Source organism: Leuciscus leuciscus (genome assembly GCF_965113295.1).
Source record: "Leuciscus leuciscus genome assembly, chromosome: 1".
NCBI classification, from domain to species: Eukaryota; Metazoa; Chordata; class Actinopteri; order Cypriniformes; family Leuciscidae; genus Leuciscus; species Leuciscus leuciscus.
In genome coordinates this window covers 67,806,997-67,825,234 of record NC_138725.1, presented here as the reverse complement: position 1 = coordinate 67,825,234, position 18,238 = coordinate 67,806,997, and the positions used below count along the sequence as shown (strand labels likewise).

General features: G+C 38.9%; 1 long non-coding RNA gene across 1 annotated transcript; it reads right to left on the bottom strand.

Moving 5' to 3' along the window:
* Nucleotides 1–702: 702 nt before the first annotated feature.
* LOC309477074 lies at nt 703–1,750 on the bottom strand. The gene is made up of 4 exons (XR_014198516.1): nt 1,736–1,750; nt 1,437–1,538; nt 957–1,328; nt 703–791 (listed from the first exon to the last, which is right to left on the bottom strand). It is a non-coding gene; the product is annotated as an uncharacterized lncRNA (long non-coding RNA).
* Between the last annotated feature and the right edge of the window lie 16,488 nt (nt 1,751–18,238).

Genomic DNA, 18,238 nt, shown 5'->3' with positions numbered 1-18,238 from the left:
TGTTATGATAAAATAATATTAAATTATTATTATTTGCGTAGCTATACATGGACCTCAAACACACCGCGTCTTCTAAGTCAGGTGACTGTAAATGCGCAAAAACGGTTTCCATAGCAGTTTTGCGAAATATTCCTTTTTCGAATTGCCTGAAAAACCTCCTCATGAGAGCGTAAAAACTTTTTTGCGATAAACGGGAGTTTTTGCGAAATTGACGTGTTTCCATTGTGCTTATTTTCAATTCGCAATTTCAATTTGCGCAATTTGAAGGGTAATGGACTCCAGGACTCCAAGTGGCTTCACATGCTTTGCATATAATCTGAGGCAATCTGAGATCATATCGCCCTGGAAAAAGAAGGAAATATATACACAAAGTTAATTCTGACAGACCAAACTGTGTCATTCTGACAACTGATATGGGAACATTTGACTAAGGATGGATCAGGAGGACACTTCTACAAACATTTTGTAAGACACTCTATAGGAAGTCACACTTTTGTCAGGCAAATTAACTATCCCCATTCAAACAAAGGTTAATTGTTTTCCTCCACATAGGTGGGCCCAGCCAATCTAATCAACACACAACCTATTGACACCTCTGGATTTCCATCCATGATAAAGAAAATCAGAGAAAATCAAAAAGAAAATTCTACAGAAGTGACCCCCACCCAAACCCATAAAGTTCTTCTTACCATTCATTGTAAACACAACTATGGACTGTCCTGCGATGACACTGGACGATACTTGTAGACAACCGCATATTGTCTCTGGCATCTCCAAAGGAACAAGACGCTCTTAAAAAAAAACAAAAAAACACATGGATGAGAATTAAACAATAACATTTATTTACTGGAAACTATTTTAAACAAGATGCACTTGACGGCTTCATCGACCTATCAGAAAACAGCATTTTGTTTTTCAGTCAAGTCTAAGAATGTGACTTAAAAACTACAACTTACCACACTGGGTTAGAACCCTCTCCACAACACAAGTTGTGGGAGGCAATGGATGAAAAAATGCAAGTGTCATCGAATCCCTGTTGTGGAACACTTGACCTTGGTGGACCCTGACATCACACTGGCCACAGAGGAATGGGTGTGGTCGGCAGTCACAACAACGGATAACGGCTGGACCATTTCCACAATGTTGGCAGATCCGAGTTGCCGCATGTTGTCGAGCCACCATGGTGTTGACCAGTCGGGGTCTCTCTTTCTCCCACCACCCTGATATGAGGCTCTTTCGAGTCGACCAGTCTGCTGAGGCTTGAAGTGCCATTTCATCTTCATGTATGTCCTCACCCAGTGAGCGTTTAAGCTCTTGAAGGAAGGACTCTGTTAAAACAATGCACAATATTTAAAAACAGTAGCATTGAACAATGGCGATTTTATAATAAATGAACATACTGTTTTGAACCAGTGAAGTCAAAATAAATAACACACCTGCAGTAACGGAAGGAAAGTCAATGGTCATTTCCGCACTGGTTTCCGGAGCCCTGACATGAGAGACACCAGTCTTTCGACTCTGGCTGTGACTGGGACCTGCTGTAGCAAAAAAGCTGTTGCTTTTTACACTCAATGACACAAACTTTACCTGATGCTAGGCACAGGTACGTAATAATAACCTCAGATATATTCTAATTCAGACCCATGACTTGTGATTATGTTTTATACCTTTCCAAGATACAAAACTAGATCTGGAGTCTACATTTTAATAAACATTAATGTAGAAAAAATCGTACCTGCTTGTTTCCGGGATGATCTGGGCCTGCCGTAAATAATGTTTCCCTCACTGTCTTGCTGTTTGATGGCCGGCTGGTGGACGGATTACTGGTGGAAGGCTGACTGGTGGATGGTTCTGCTTCCTGGTGCATGCCAATGAGCTGTTGGAGGTGAGCTTGATGTTCAGCCTGATCAACAAGGTCACTCATCTCATTCAGGAGACGGTCCATCTCAGGATCAGACATGGTCAGTAAGACAGCAAGAGAGAGAGAACACAATACAACAGTAGAGAGAGTAACAAGATACAAGACAAATGTGGCTCTTAAAAGTGCCTTTTTTTCGATGTAATGAGGTGATGTTTTTTTTTTTAAAGGACAGGGATTAAGGAACCTGCAGAGAAAGAGAAGAACAAATCCAAAAAGAATAGATCACCAAACTACATATTACAATATGAATAACTACTAGGCTAAGAAGTTAAGTAAATGGTGCTCTTGTTCATTCATGCAATCACAATATCATAAAAAATTAATGGCTTTAAAAATAAGTTTTTGTGTGAGCTTTAGGGTTCATGATATTTTGAACACATCCTTGTGTTTGGATAAACAAACAGGAATAACATGATCAGGATACTTGTATAAACTTTGCCTTGCCAGACTTAAACTAATATATATTTATATATATATATATATATATATATATATATATATATATATATATATATATATATATATATCCCCAATAATCCCTCAATAAGCATTTACACGTCCAAAATAAAATTATGAGTTTATTTCCACACAAAATGGACTATATAGGCGCTTGCAACAGACTCATTGCCACCAAAGCGCTTTACAGATTGCCTCACATTCACCCATTCATTCACTCATTCATACACCGACGACGGTACCCTGTCCTGATATATATATATATATATAGGCCTACAACATGTTTTTTTGTTTTTTTATAAACTCGTAATTGTATTACTTTTGGACGTGTAAATGCTTATTCATTTCTCTTTCTTATGAGACTGTTGTAAGCGACTTACTGTGGTGGAATCGCGCTGGGCAATGGTTTCTGCGATGGTCGCACACAGTGACGTGTTGCACAAAATTGCGCCAAAATATCAATCATAATTAAAAAGTACAGTCTTAATATTTTTTTATAATATTTTTTAATATAATTTTAAAGGGTCAGCATAAATGTCTAAGTGAAGGAAACACGGGTATATGTAGCCATTACATTTAAACACACCAGAATGCATCCATCACTTTGCCAAAGGATATGTCCATATTAAGCAATATAAACATTTCTGCAGTAGGCTATTTAATTTATTACAACATCATAATCAGTATTGAGATGAAAGTTCTATAAAAGTAGGCGAATATTGTTTATTTATTTTTTTTGTCGCAAAAAAAGCAAAGTTGTAGGCTCACAAATTGAAATACCATCGGCAAAATATCCCACCTAAATTAAGGCATGTTTTAAGCCTACAGCAAATATGCAGTCCTGCAATTATGTCGTTTTAATGTAGGCCAAAATTATATATATAAAAAAAGAGAGAGAGAGAGAAAAAAAAGTCGTGATACCGATTTAGTCAAGGGTTTCTGCCCTACGAAAATGTATGGTCACCGCGCCAATGATTGTAACAGTATATGCGCCGCACGCTACTGTAAAATGCACAATTGCAGCATAATTAATCGCCTGAAACCATACTTTCCAGCTGGATGGATAACCCCCATTTCGTCAAAATCCAAAGATGAGGGATTTGCATTCAAATATCGGACGACCCTCTCCGTTGTCAAGCGACGAATAGGGGGTAGCTACCCTCAACGTCGGCTTATGGACGTGAGGGGGAAATGACTAAACGGCAGTATGTGACGAATAGGGGTGAGACCGTGTTGATCTGGAACCCTTTCAAAGAAGGGGGTGGAAATAGCAGAAGAAGTCCTACAGTATATAGTTTGTATATGCCTCTTATTCAGTCAAATAGACTATACAACAAGATAGACTGTAATAGTAAGAAACGTCCGCTCTGCATCCACCAGCACTGAGACCTTAGCTGGGGTCAGTTAAACCTTTTGGGAAATCCTGGTAAATATTATTACTTTATTATTTTAATGATTTATAATAAATAAATAAAATAAGAACCGTAGAACTAAAAGGACTATTATGAAGTGGGTGTTTGATATTGTAAACATAAAATGTAATAATTTTATGTCATCTATAATGCCAGTTGTGTTTATGGTTTTTACTGACTGATAAATACATGATTTAAGAAAACGAAATATATTATTGTAAATGAATAAAGAATAATTTAATTGTATTATGTGAACAGGTATTATACTATAGTAACAAACAAATCTGGGGTTAGAAAAGATTATACCTTAGATTTAACTAAGGAGACGTTTAGGGTGAGAACTTCTGATAAGATGATTTAATTATTGGGTTAATTTTTGAGGATTTAAAATGTGTGTGGTGCCACCAAATACTGATGTAACAAAGTGTGAACCTTATTATAATGGGGATGTAAAGATAATTTATAGTAAGAACTTACTGAAAATAATGTTGTTGTTTTTGCTTTTGAAATATTTTTAAATCTTTATGAATTAAAGAATTCATTGGCTTCAGTGGACTTTGAATGTATATAATATATTAAGGAAATTAAAATATATGCTATGCTAATTGAAGAAGAAACTCTTGTGACCGTAGGGCATGTTAAAAGATGAACTTGTACATTTAATTTAAAATATAAAATGTTTAAAGATGGACATTATTAACTTAAGAGATTGTTTGCAAACTTTACAATGGGAACCAACAAGGAACAAATTGATTTATTGACTTATATAATTTATGTTTGAATATATAGTGTTCTCAGATATTAAGGGAAACATTAGAATAATTACTCTGGATACAAAGGTTTAATAACTGGATTATTCTGATTATAGTAAATGTATGAAATGTAACCATAATTAACCAGATAAATAATTGTAGGATGTGATATGTTTATGCAACAATTACTACAAAAGGTTTTTTTTATATTTGATGGTACAATTATGATATCTGAGAATCTGTTAATGCTTAAGAAATGATGGATTTAGTGTAAGATATTTGAATGAGAAAATGAGTTGCATGACAATATTTGACCCAGAGGTTTGGAACTGGACGTTTCAAGCAATAATAAAAAAAGAAACCTTGTGCACTGTTTGAACATTGAATACATTTCAAGACTGGTACAAACCAAGGGGGATGTTTAAACTAGTAGTTTGGGCAAGAAAACCCATCATACCCCAGAGATACTAACTTTGTGCCCTAAAGGCCGTAGGAGATGTCAGCGGCTCACGTTTCCACGTTTCACCTGGAAGCTGGGCTAGGGGTGGAGCCGCGCCTCTAAGGGGGGACCGGGTGCTTGAAGTACTGGATTTTTGTTGGGATCCAAAATGGCCTAATACATGATAAACAAGCAGAGCACAAAGTTTTGCCCCTTGATAAATAAATAATTTTAATACAATTACAAAAGAAATATAATTGATTATTTCTGTTATGGGAACCAGAAAACAAAACTGGGTGAAATATTGCATGAACTGTAACAAACCAATCTATTTAAGAATGATGGACAAATGTCTATGTTATTGGTAAAGTTTGATGAAGTGAACAAAGTCTGTGCTACAATTATGAGAAGGAAGGATAAAGAGTCAGGATAATTGCATGAAGGGGGTGTTGTATAATATCAAGAAAATGCAATTACCTGCCTCCTTATTTATTATAGATGCCTTTTTGTTACACATATTTAGCCAGTGTAATGCATTGCATTCAATGTTGTTATTTATTTTGTTTGTAAAAGATGGCTTATATTGTTTTGGCATAGATGTACAGTAATTGGTTATGACTGTGCCAACCCATGTTAAGAGGAGCAGAAAAGTGCGATTATGTGTGTGCGCTAGAGGACTCCTAGAACTTTAAATGAACTCAGCCATCTTAGTTGAGTTTACTGTAGTTCAAGGACATGAAGAGGTGGACCGCTTGCACCTGACTGGAGAAGGATCTGGGAAACTTTGGAGGAGTGTCAACCAAATGCCAGTTGTAAACAAGGAGTATAAAAGACTGATGAACTCTTGGGATACTGATACGCCAGAGCCCCCGACGCCTAGAAGCCCAGAGCAGAAGAGAAGAAGCCCAGAGCTTACTACACCTTTGTTTCAAAACATGACTATTGTATTTTATACTTAAACGATTAAGTTGTATTCGCCTTTTATATTTTTGTTTATTATAAAAAGAAAAGTAACCAATTAAAAGAAATTTAATTGATTACAAAATCTGCCTACTGAGATTTATGATGCTGGAAGACTTTTAATGAGAACATACCACAGAGGAGTCTTCTGACCAAATTGTAAGTACCTTTTGAACGCTTACGGTTTAGGTCAGATTTGACTTTCTTTACCTTACCTGAGAATAATAAATAAATAGGTAAAAGGTGTTAAGAGTAAAGTACACACCGTAAAACAATAGGTAAAAGGTGTTAAGAGTAAAGTACACACCGTAAAACAATATATATATATATGAGATTCGAATTAAACATACAAGTGCACATTCAATACATTTAAACACGCATCTTTTTCACAAGTGAGGGATAGCTAACATTTGTCCTAATTATCTGTTCATAATTCATATTTTTGCTTCTACATATAAAGCGTGAGATGATAAATGAACTTAGCTGAATGAGTAATATGATTGTCTTTGCAGGTAGAGAAGAAACCAGAGCGGAGAACGGACAATGATGGTGATCAGCAGAGATGGCGGATGGTAGTGATTGATTCACTTCCGTCGCAACGATCATTAGTTATTAACTTAGGGGCCGCTAACACGACACCGTTTTAACAGAAAACTCATAAGTTCTTTCTGCGCAAACTTCAAAAACGCGAACCAGTGAGAACGCCGATGACGTGCACATGCGTATTACGAGTTCAGTCTGTAGGTATGTGCATTTGAATATATGTGTAGTCCTTCCCTACAAATCAACCCTCAACATACTACTTGTCTGGCCTTAAAATTAATAATACAGAATTTTTATGGCTTCCACGTAGCCACGCGAACCGGAATTATCCCGACAACGCTTTATCTGTAGAGAGGTAAAGGGAGGGGAGGGAGGCCTTCACAGGGAAGAGCCTAGTTGACATTTCAGGACTGCGCTATCGTCGCGTCCAGGTGCAGGTCCTTCATCAGATCTGGATACAGCCTGGATCCGGCGGACTACGGTAAACCTCGGGATAAACGGAGACTAATATTGTTGTGGCAAATTCATAGTTCCTTCTTGGCTCAGGTCTCAAAGAAGTATCTCAGAGTCGAGGTTCCAGGTCAGAAGAATTAACTTTATTGTACAAACAATAAAGGAGAAGCCGGCTGGCCATCCGGACATCCAAAGTTACATTGGCCAGTGTTCATGTCTTATACTTTTTTCATATCATCAAGTCTCCAATAGATACTCTCAAATCTATCTCTTCCCCTCTGTCACGCCTGGTGACCTTGACACAATTAGCTCTATTGGTCAAACATCTCAAAACCTTACATAATGGTGTCCTGTTTCATACAGTATTTTGACACCTTGCATTTCTTATGCATACTGGGTATTTTTCCATTCTCTCATCCTTTCCAGACCTATTTTTTCATGCTTGTAATTTTTCATTGCATCATACTTAGACATGAATCAAGGGAAAATTCTTCAACATATCCCCCCTTTGGGACTAATCCAGTCCCACCTTCATTTCTGTCCCAGAATGTATCTACATGATCAGGCTTCTCTCCAATACCTTTCAATCATGGCCAATATGGACCATCCATCTCTCTTATCAATAAGCCCACTCACGAAGGTACACCCTGGAGGAATAGTGAGACCAAACATCTCTGCCCCCACTTGACCAGAGCGGAGTAAAAGATCCCATCTTCCTTTTCTATTATCAGTCTTGAAGGGATAGATTACTTCAAACATTTGATTTTTCAGCATAATCAACATATCTCAGTGTACAGACTTGAAGTCAGAATTGTCCCACGGTGCCAGAGGAACTGCACAGGCGCTTCCGGTGGCCTGGAGTGCTATCTGGGTTGCTCCATCGTTGCCAGAGGTGCCCTGGGCACTATCTGGTGTTGGAGCAGACAGCAGGTTTTTAAACCACCAGTTGAGTCTGCCCTTGCTGGTCCGGCAATTGGTGACCGCGCTTGTAATTAATTTCTCTGTTTTACCCCGTAAAAACATTTTACAGTAGTCTAATGCATATACTTCACATTTAATTCATAAAAACTTCAAAAGAACTCTGTTATAATGAGTAAAATGATTAGTTAGTGATAAAAATAGTAAAAACATTCTTATCTTTTCCCTTTATATCTGGTTGCATTACCTCGTACCACGGGCAATGACCTGCTTCAAACCTTGTATCATCCCCTCTCATTCACATATTCATATTTGTGACAGTTAGTGTGATTATATGTAAAAGTATTCTCAGCAGGATTATAAGTGTAAAAAAAAAGAAAACACTCAGGAAGGGGTCCTTTATAAAAAATCAAAGAAACAATTAAAACCCCTCTAACTAACTCCCTACTCTACCCATGTTCTAATGATCTGTCTAATTTTACCCCAAAAATAAAATACACAGTGTGGCTACCTCCCTCTCTATCAAAAACAGTGTAAAATTGTTAAACCCAATAATTGTAAAGTAAAAAAGAAAAAGAAAAACAAGAATAACAAGAGTAACTTCCTTTCTCCTCCACCAGGACTTCTTACAGGAAGTCGTCTAGCTCGTCCAGTCCTGGCCCAATTAGGTTCACTCTTGACTCGAGTCTGTGCACCCGATGTTAACTCCAGATGGTTTGACTGACACATTAATCATCTGTTTGGTGGCCACGTTGGCTAGCATGGATCTGAGAAAAGGCACAACACAGCAGAACAACAAAAGAAAAATGACAACAGCCACAGATATTATTATTCCCACCTTAATGAACCATTCTTTCCAGGACCCAAATATACTGTAGAGTCAAACCACTATCCAACGTGTCTGTCTCTCTCCGCATTTTCTTCTTGTCTCAGATCCTTCAGCTTCTTCATGGCCCTAGAAAAAGCTCCATCAGAGGCTGTATTATTTGGAATAAAGGTGCAACAGTCAATTCCAAACATCACACATACCCCTCCTTTTTCTGCCAGTAGTCAATTCAGAGCTTGTCTGTTTTGCCATGTCATTTTGCTGGTGTATTTTTAGCTGATGGCCTAAGGCATCCATTGCTTGATCTTAGTCTTAATTGTTCTGTTGATTGTCAGAGCTAATCTGAGATGGCTTCTTTGGTAAAAATTTTTTATCAGTTTCTGCTCCTTGGTCTGCTGAGGGTTCTGCTTCGACCCATCTGCTAAATCTATGAAAACTGTATCTGTATCTTTTTCCTCTTACTGATTTTATCATGTCCTCATAATCTATCACTAGATGTTTGAAGGGTCCTTCTGGAACTGGGATAGAGCCTATTGGAGTTGCTGTTCCTTTTCTGACATTATTTTGTGAATCTTTGTCTTTTTTATTTTTCAAATTTTATTTTTCTAATAATCTCCCCCATCTGAAATTAAAATAGTAAAAAGGGTTGCTAGTGTAATTATTTGTCTTATAATACCTCATTTGTCCAATAGTCTGAAGTTGAGGGATTTGCTTATGCCTTCTTGACGAATGATATAGACTTAATTTTATATTCAATTATCTATTCTAAATTCCAAGGTGCAAATACAACCAATTGTAAATTGGTAACACAACTCTGATAACAAAAGCTACTGCAATGTGGCATTCCCCATTTGACAGTGTCTAAATGTTTTGAATAACACAGCTGGTCGATATCAGTTGCCATTTGATTGTGTTAAACACTGCTGTCATAAACCCCACATTTTTCAATATCTAATAGAGAAAAATTTCTGGTCTGGACATGCTGTCGTTTGAAAAACCATTATCAATTTCTCTTATCTGATTTGTCATTCATCTGTTAATTTAATTTCTCTTCAAAATCTTTTCTTCTGTTGCTTATGAGATGCTCTTTTAAATGGCTGGAGATTTTAGCATAATCTCGAATTCATGACCAACAATATTAACATCCTGAAATCCCTGATAATGACAGCATTTGTGATAGCATGTGTTTGTAATTTATGTAGTTACCATTTTTATTTCTAAACCTAAAAAAAATAACTATTGACCAAGATGGAGTGACCGGCACCATAGCTTTATCATCCATATTTTTTGTTTTTGAACATATTATGTCCTCTTTTTTTCCTGATAGAGAGCTCAGTATCAATCAAGCTTATAAAGCAGAGCCCAAAAGCTCTCTGTTCAACATGGACAACATCATCAATTATCTAATTATGCACTTACCCCTAGTTGGTTAATGCAGTAGTAGTCCCTCACTATGCTAAGTTCAGCGTCAGTTGTAGTTTTTTTTTTTTATGCTTACATCTGGACTAATGTCTATTGAAAGAAAGCATTAGAGAGTGTCAGCTTCACAGAATATAGAGAACTGCTGCTGGACCAGTGAATAATCAAAATACAATTAATATGGCCAATCAATGAAATCTGAAGCGGTCTCTGTAGTGATCATTGAAAACGCATCACCTGTGCCCACTTAGTAAAGGATGCAGTCCTTCTGCTTGGACCAGCGATCAGTTGAACTGGTTGGGCTGCTGTCTGAGTGTTTCCCTCCTCATCCGATGCACTTGATCTGTCAGTCTTTGTTGGCATTCAGGGGTCTGGTGTCATGTTGGGACATAGTGGTTTGACTCTGGATGCTGTTGTCTCTCTGCCTCTCCTCAGTCTGGCTTTTGGCCAAGCCACGGAGTCTGCATGATGATTTTGCATGATGGCAGGATGTTTTCTTGGTTGTTTCTGCATCAACACAGTCTTTGTCCATACCAGCCCCTCAGAAGTTTCAGCTTCCTCTTCCAGAGGGGATGAAGGCCCACCAACCGAACGCCTCTTCTTTTCTCTGCAGCCGTGTCCTTATGTTTCTCGCTCTCACTTGTTGCACAGTCCAGTTGCTGTTGGTTATGTTGAGGGAGCCGTCCCAAGTGCTGTCTGGTGTCATCTGGAAATTGAACACTCAGAGATCCGCATTAATCAAATTCATCCTTTATAAATTCTGCAACCATCTCTTTCAATTGTCCCTGAATTTCAGAAGTCTCATCTGGTTGATAACAGCAGTTTCCCCATGCAATTCTAATAAAGCAAGTTCTTCTTTGCAGAAAAGAGCAAGCATTTTTCTTCTTTGCAGTTTGCAGAAAATAGCAGCCTTTCAATCTATCTAAGTTGCCTTATTTTCAGTCACATATATAGTATTTTTATCACTTGTTATATCGATCCCTACTCTCTCAAACATTTTAGGATTAAATCAATGAGTCTCATTACTGTGAAATGTGTATAATACAGTATGGCTGTTAAAAATGTCTGTTTAGCGTGATCACCCAATCCTGCTCATTCAACACAATGCACAAGTTATTTTAAGTTAACGGAATCCAAAGATCTCAATTTCTGCAATGGCTCAAATTTAAAACTGTCTCGCAGGGACAACAAGATGCTTCACAGGCCATGTCTATATATAACCGGTCAATCATACCCACATCTAGCATGTCTCTCTCTATATATATATTTTATCTCTAAATGTCAGATATTTCTATAAACCTTTTTATCAATTATTTGATTTTCCTCTGGGAACTACACAAACCACTTATACTAAGGAGAAAACTCCAGTGTTTTTGATGGCCACTAGTTTGCGCAATCCTCCATATCAATCCCTGTTAGGCCTGCTTATTAATTGAATTCCCCCATAGACCGGTCAACTAACATTTAAGCAATTTTTATATTTTCTTTCAGGTTAATTTCTTATCAGTTATTTTTATTGGTGTTTTCTTGGTATTTGTGAAATTAGTCTACTTTTAATTGTTGATCATAAGAGTTGATCATTAAAAGTATTATGTTCCCTCAGCTGGTCATTTTGTTTTTAGGCTTCTTTCTCCATTTCTGGAGGGTTGTCCTATAGTATCTCTGCAAAATTAATATTCTGATCTTGGTATCTCTACAGGTGTTGATGCCATTATAATCTTAATTATTATCAGTGTGTTTCACTCCTTTTTAGTATACCTTACTAACCCCAGCTTGCATCTATTCTTAACTAGTTTTCAGACATTGGTGGTCAGACATTTATTAAGATATTTCATTAGTCTTTCTCAGGTATTTTAAAAATGCAGTTCCTCTATTACAGGTCCACTGGTGGGGACGACAGTTACAAATAAAATCTCTCAAAGTGTTGTTCAAAGTGTATGTTGGAAATTGTTACTCACTTTCTGGTTTATATGCTAGTCAGAACTAGGAAAGGTGAACTCTTTCTCTCTGTCTCCCTCCTTTCCTTCTTCACACACACACACACACACACACACACACACACACACACACACACACACACACACACACACACACACACACACACACACACACACACACACACACACACACACACACACACACACACACACACACACACACACACACACACACACAGTCTCACTTTCTTCTTGCAGCCCCTCCTTTCTGCCTCTCTTTCTCATATCACAGTCACAATTTACTTTTGGTATATGAGAGAGAAACATGTGTTCTTTCATAATTCTAGTTTCTCTTTATAAATGAATATCGTTCTTTTTCAAACAGTCCTAATCTGTGCATTTTACGCGCACACACACACACACTTTTACTTTATTTTTCTTGTAACAATGAAGAGGCAAAGCCGAATTATTTCTAATTAATTTTTGTTTAAGATTTGTCTCCCCGTTTCCTCTCCTGCCCCTCCTATTTGTCCATCGTTGCAACATTCTCAGTTGTTACTGACTGCTCTTTTTGACAACTGACTGCACTTCTGTCTTTTTCATGAATTTCTACCAACATATGACTGGTATGTTTGGGGTTGCTCCTCAAAACTACCACTACCACCAGTTTTTCCAGTGTCCAATTATCTACCTGTGCTGGTCTGATTTCTCCTCCCTGTCTGACTTCAAAGATTGTGTCACTCTCCCATTTCACTGACCTAATGCACAAACCCACCTTTATGTATACATTTCTCAGAATGGTTGCCACTTTCAATTCTCTAGGCAAATTCCTCCTTTCCTTCCTTTTCACATATGGAATCCATATTGGATCTATCTTTATTTCGATGGCTGTGAGCTGTGGGTTCAAAAGAACTGTTTTTGGAAGATTAAATTTGTTCAAATGTGGTCTCAGGGCTTCAAGAGTTACCTGTTTTTTTTTTTTTTTTTTTTTACATCACGCCAATCCACCCAGGGCCACTTTCGTTCAACCTGGTTCAAATTTGTTATCCCTGTCAATTTTTTCAAAAGCTCATTCTTCCCTTGGTCTGTTAACTCCTGTCTCTGTCCTTCATTATCTGTGAACTCTTTTTCTAACCAGAAGTTATTCTTAATACCTTTGGTTAGTTTTAATGCCTCTTGAAAATCATTCTCATCTTTTCTTTCTTTCTGCAATAGTATCCTCTGCCTCATAATTATCTCCCACTTTAGACAACATGTGTACTTTTCTTCAGGTGTCAAAAGGTCAAAAAAGTCTATCACTGTCACTTCTCTCCCTCCTTATTTCATTATCTCAATACAAACGCTTTCAATCTGCTATAACGTACACTCATACACCCGGGATTTCATACACAGTCACACAGCCTCACACATACAGTCGCACTCAGAGCCACACACACACACACACACACACACACACACACACACACACACACACACACACACACACACACACACACACACACACACACACACACACACACACACACACACACACACACACACACACACACACACACACACACACACAAAGCCACTCTCACCCGCAAAGCCGCTCTCCCACACGCCGTGCTGCTCTGACACACACACACACACACACACACACACACACACACACACAAAGCCGCTTTTCCACACACAGTGTCGCTCTCACACACTTATTTTATTATTTTCCTATTTTTCTTGTAACGAATGAAAAGACAAAGTCAATCAATCAAACTTTTGACAATATGGGCTGTTTCCCCACTCGGATCACAACGCTTACAGTCCGGAAGATGGCCAAATAACCGACAAAGCCAATTTTGGGGAATATTCTTTGTTCTTTGATATCTTGATTTTTTTATTTTTCCTGTCATCAATTTTTATTTTATCATCCATTAAACATTTAATAACACTGTGTAAGAAAAAATGAAGTGAACGTCGAAGATCTCAAAAAATGAAGTTTATTACAGCATAGTAGTGGCAAGGTACACGAAGCACCTTGGGTTCACCGGCGTCAGAATGAACCCAGAACATCCAAATCTCAAACCTTTTATCCTGTTACAGTTTACAACTCTTAATGTAAATGAAGTTGCTCTTGTTGTAACAGCTGTGGTCTGTATGTTAATGAAGTATTGTCTGAGAAGATTCTCTGTGTCCCACACCCATTCCCATTCTACAATTGACTACCATTTGTTCAGGATGTGATCAACCCAAATGGTCAACTCTTAATGTAAATGAAATCAGAACAGCAAAAGGTTTAGGTGATAAAATCTATCTGAAGTGGATCTTCTGTTAAAACAGAACGGTCAAATGTTTAAGGTGACAAACTATTTGAAGTCCCTGTAATCAAGATGGTTGTCGGTTGCCCTCTGTGATACTATTTACATATTACTGAGATTGGATGTAATTGTCTCTATATGATAATTAAGCTCTTTTAAGTGAAGGAACATTTTGATATATATATATATATATATATATATATATATTGGAGTGGAAGTTGTTGGGAACAGACCATAATTTCTTATAACTGATTCAAAAAATTATTTCTTATAAGGGTTTTAGTTCATATGCCGTCTGACTATTAAAGTTTTCTTAGCCTGACAAATCTCTTTTCACTGCGCAGCTTCAAGGCCACTCACACACATCTAACGACTTAGGGCAGACCTAATTAATCTGACCAGCTCAACTACAAGTTTCAAAACACAGCCTAGTCAAAAAGCACTCTCTCTCTGTCTCTCCATCCTTTCTAAATATTCTGTTCAAACACAATTCTAGCGCTTTAAATTTCTTATATATATATATATGATAGTTATTATTTCTCTCCAAGTCGACTGTTCTACTTATATTTTTAATGAGAATTCTCTTAGATAAACAAAGACACTTTACTTCACACACAATGCACTTTTTGCATACAAACAACGCGCTTCTCGCGTACATAAAGAACGCACTTCTGCTTTTAACGCGCTTCTCGCGTACATAAAGAACGCACTTCTGCTTTTAACGCGCTTCTCGTGTACATAAAGAACGCACTTCTGCTTTTAACGCGCTTCTCGCGTACATAAAGAACGCACTTCTGCTTTTAACGCGCTTCTCGCGTACATAAAGAACGCACTTCTGCTTTTAACGCGCTTCTCGCGTACATAAAGAACGCACTTCTGCGTTTAACGCGCTTCTCGCGTACATAAAGAACGCACTTCTGCGTTTAGACAAACAACGCGCTTCTCGCGTACATAAAGAACGCACTTCTGCGTTTAACGCGCTTCTCGCGTACATAAAGAGACAAACAACAGACAAAGACACTTTACTTCTTCACAATCACACTCCTTGCATTCAGACAGACAGCAGACAAGACGAGCACTCTCTCCTGCATGCAGACAGACAAAACACTTAATGCATGCACAATTTTCTCAAGACCTGAAATCTACCCTCCTTTTACCTCCTTAATAATTTTAGGTTCTTTTTGGTGAGGTCTCTTATCTAAAGCCATGACCATTTTTTATGGTGCACCTTTGTTTTGTCAGGCCACCTCTTGTCTTGACCCCTTTTCCACTCCTGGCTCGGGCTTCGCCAATTATCTTGTGGCAAATTCATAGTTCCTTCTTGGCTCAGGTCTCAAAGAAGTATCTCAGAGTCGAGGTTCCAGGTCAGAAGAATTAACTTTATTGTACAAACAATAAAGGAGAAGCCGGCTGGCCATCCGGACATCCAAAGTTACATTGGCCAGTGTTCATGTCTTATACTTTTTTCATATCATCAAGTCTCCAATAGATACTCTCAAATCTATCTCTTCCCCTCTGTCACGCCTGGTGACCTTGACACAATTAGCTCTATTGGTCAAACATCTCAAAACCTTACATAATGGTGTCCTGTTTCATACAGTATTTTGACACCTTGCATTTCTTATGCATACTGGGTATTTTTCCATTCTCTCATCCTTTCCAGACCTATTTTTTCATGCTTGTAATTTTTCATTGCATCATACTTAGACATGAATCAAGGGAAAATTCTTCAACAATATTAGCATAGACGCCATTCTTCTTATGATGTAACGAGTACATCAGGATTTATGGGAAGTGTTCCCGGTTCCGGCTGACCTAATCTATGCAGCCTAACATTGAATTATAAAAGTCTATAATGTGTTAGGTGTATGCTAGGTCAAAGAGATGTGTTTTTAGTCTAGCTTTGAACTGACAGAGTGTGTCTGCTTCCCGGACAATGTTAGGAAGACTGTTCCAAAGTTTTGGTGCTACATAGGAAAAGGATCTACCGCCAGCAGTTGATTTTGATATTCTAGGTCAACTGGTCGGAATTTTGAGATCGCAATAGACGTGAAGGACTATAATGCGTTAAGAGCTCGCTCAAGTACTGCGGAGCTAAATCATTTAGTGCTTTGTAAGTAATCAGCAATATTTAAAAATGTATACGATGTTCAATAGGGAGCCATTGCAGTGTTGACAGAACAGGGCTAATATGGTCATACTTCCTGGTTCTGGTAAGAACTCGAGCTGCTGCGTTTTGGACCAGCTGTAATTTTCTTTAATCTTCTTTAAGCGCAACGGAGCAACTGTGTCGGATCCTGACACATGTTGTCTAACTCCAATATTATTCATTACAGCGAGATGGTCTTTCTGCTGGGCCTTAGGCCTGCCGCACCTCCAACGGTGCCTTTGGTGGACTATGCATGGCAGAGGCGTCCTCTTCCCTGAGGCAGGCCTAAACCTAAAACAGCACTGACACAGGGTCGGCTCAGATGGGGGCACGACCAAGTGCTCAGGAAGCTGGCAGAGGTGCTGGAGAAAAGTCGACAGGAGGCAAACAACCAGAGTCCATCAGAGAGCCGATGCAGGATCCACTTCATTAGGCAGGGGGAACATGCAATGCATACCAGCAAGAGACAACCCGCCAAGCTATTAACACCAGGGGCGGTGTGGAAGATGGAAGTAGACTTGGGAAGGCAGCTCCAGTTCCCACAGGAGATATGCAGCACCACCCTAAGACCAGACGTGGTGCTGTGGTCTGCAGCTGTGAAGTCAGTAATACTGATCGAGCTGACGGTTCCATGAGAGGAGGGACTGGAAGCTGCCTATGAGAGAAAGAAGGCGAAGTATGCAGATCTGGTTGCGGAGTGCAGGGAAAGTGGATGGAGTGTGAGGCTGTACCCGGTGGAGGTGGGAGCCAGAGGCTTTGTGGGCAGATCAACATCACGTCTGCTCAAGGACCTGGGACTACGGGGAGCCACACTGAGCAGATCCACCAAAGAGCTCTCTGAGGAAGCTGAGAAAGCAAGCCACTGGCTCTGGCTGAAACGACGAGACAAGGCTTGGGGTGTAACATCTAATTAGGTTTTGCTGCAGGGGGTGTCAGGGAGACGTCCCTGTTCACTGCCCCGCCACCATGAGACGTTCTGGGTTAAGGGGCGAAACGTCAATGAGCGGTGGTCCCCAGCTGAAGATCCTGCAGCAAAACCGTGTGGTATGCGGACAGGTTTAGGCCTGCCTCAGGGAAGAGGACGCCTCTGCCATGCATAGTCCACCAAAGGCACCGTTGGAGGTGCGACAGGCCTAAGGCCCAGCAGAAAGACCATCTCGCTGTAATGAATAATATTGGAGTCAGACAACATGTGTCAGGATCTACTCATTGTTGTAATCATACCCTAGATCTAATATTATCACACGGAATCAATGTAGATGCCGTTGAAATTCTGCAGCAGAGCGATGACATCTCAGATCATTATCTGGTCTCGTGTAAACTTAATTTAGCCAAGGCTGCAAAGCCTACTCCATGTTACAAATATGTTAGACCTATCACTTCTGCCACTAAAGATTACTTTATTAATAATCTTCCTGATTAATTTCATCATCTCAGCATCCCAGATAGCTTAGAAGAACTCGATATTGCGACAGAAACTTTTAACTCTCTATTTTCCGGCACTTTAGACACAGTTGCTCCGTTGCGCTTAAAGAAGATTAAAGAAAATAGTCCAACAGCGTGGTACAACGAGCACACTCAGGCCCTTAAGAGAGCAGCCAGAAAAATGGAGCGCAACTGGAAGAAAACAAAACTCGAGGTATTTCGCATTTCATGGAAAGAGAGCTCGATTGCATACAGAGAGGCCTTAAAGCAGCACTAGGTAACTTTTCAACCTTCATAGTATATTTCCAAGACTCTTGTGATGGTACATCGA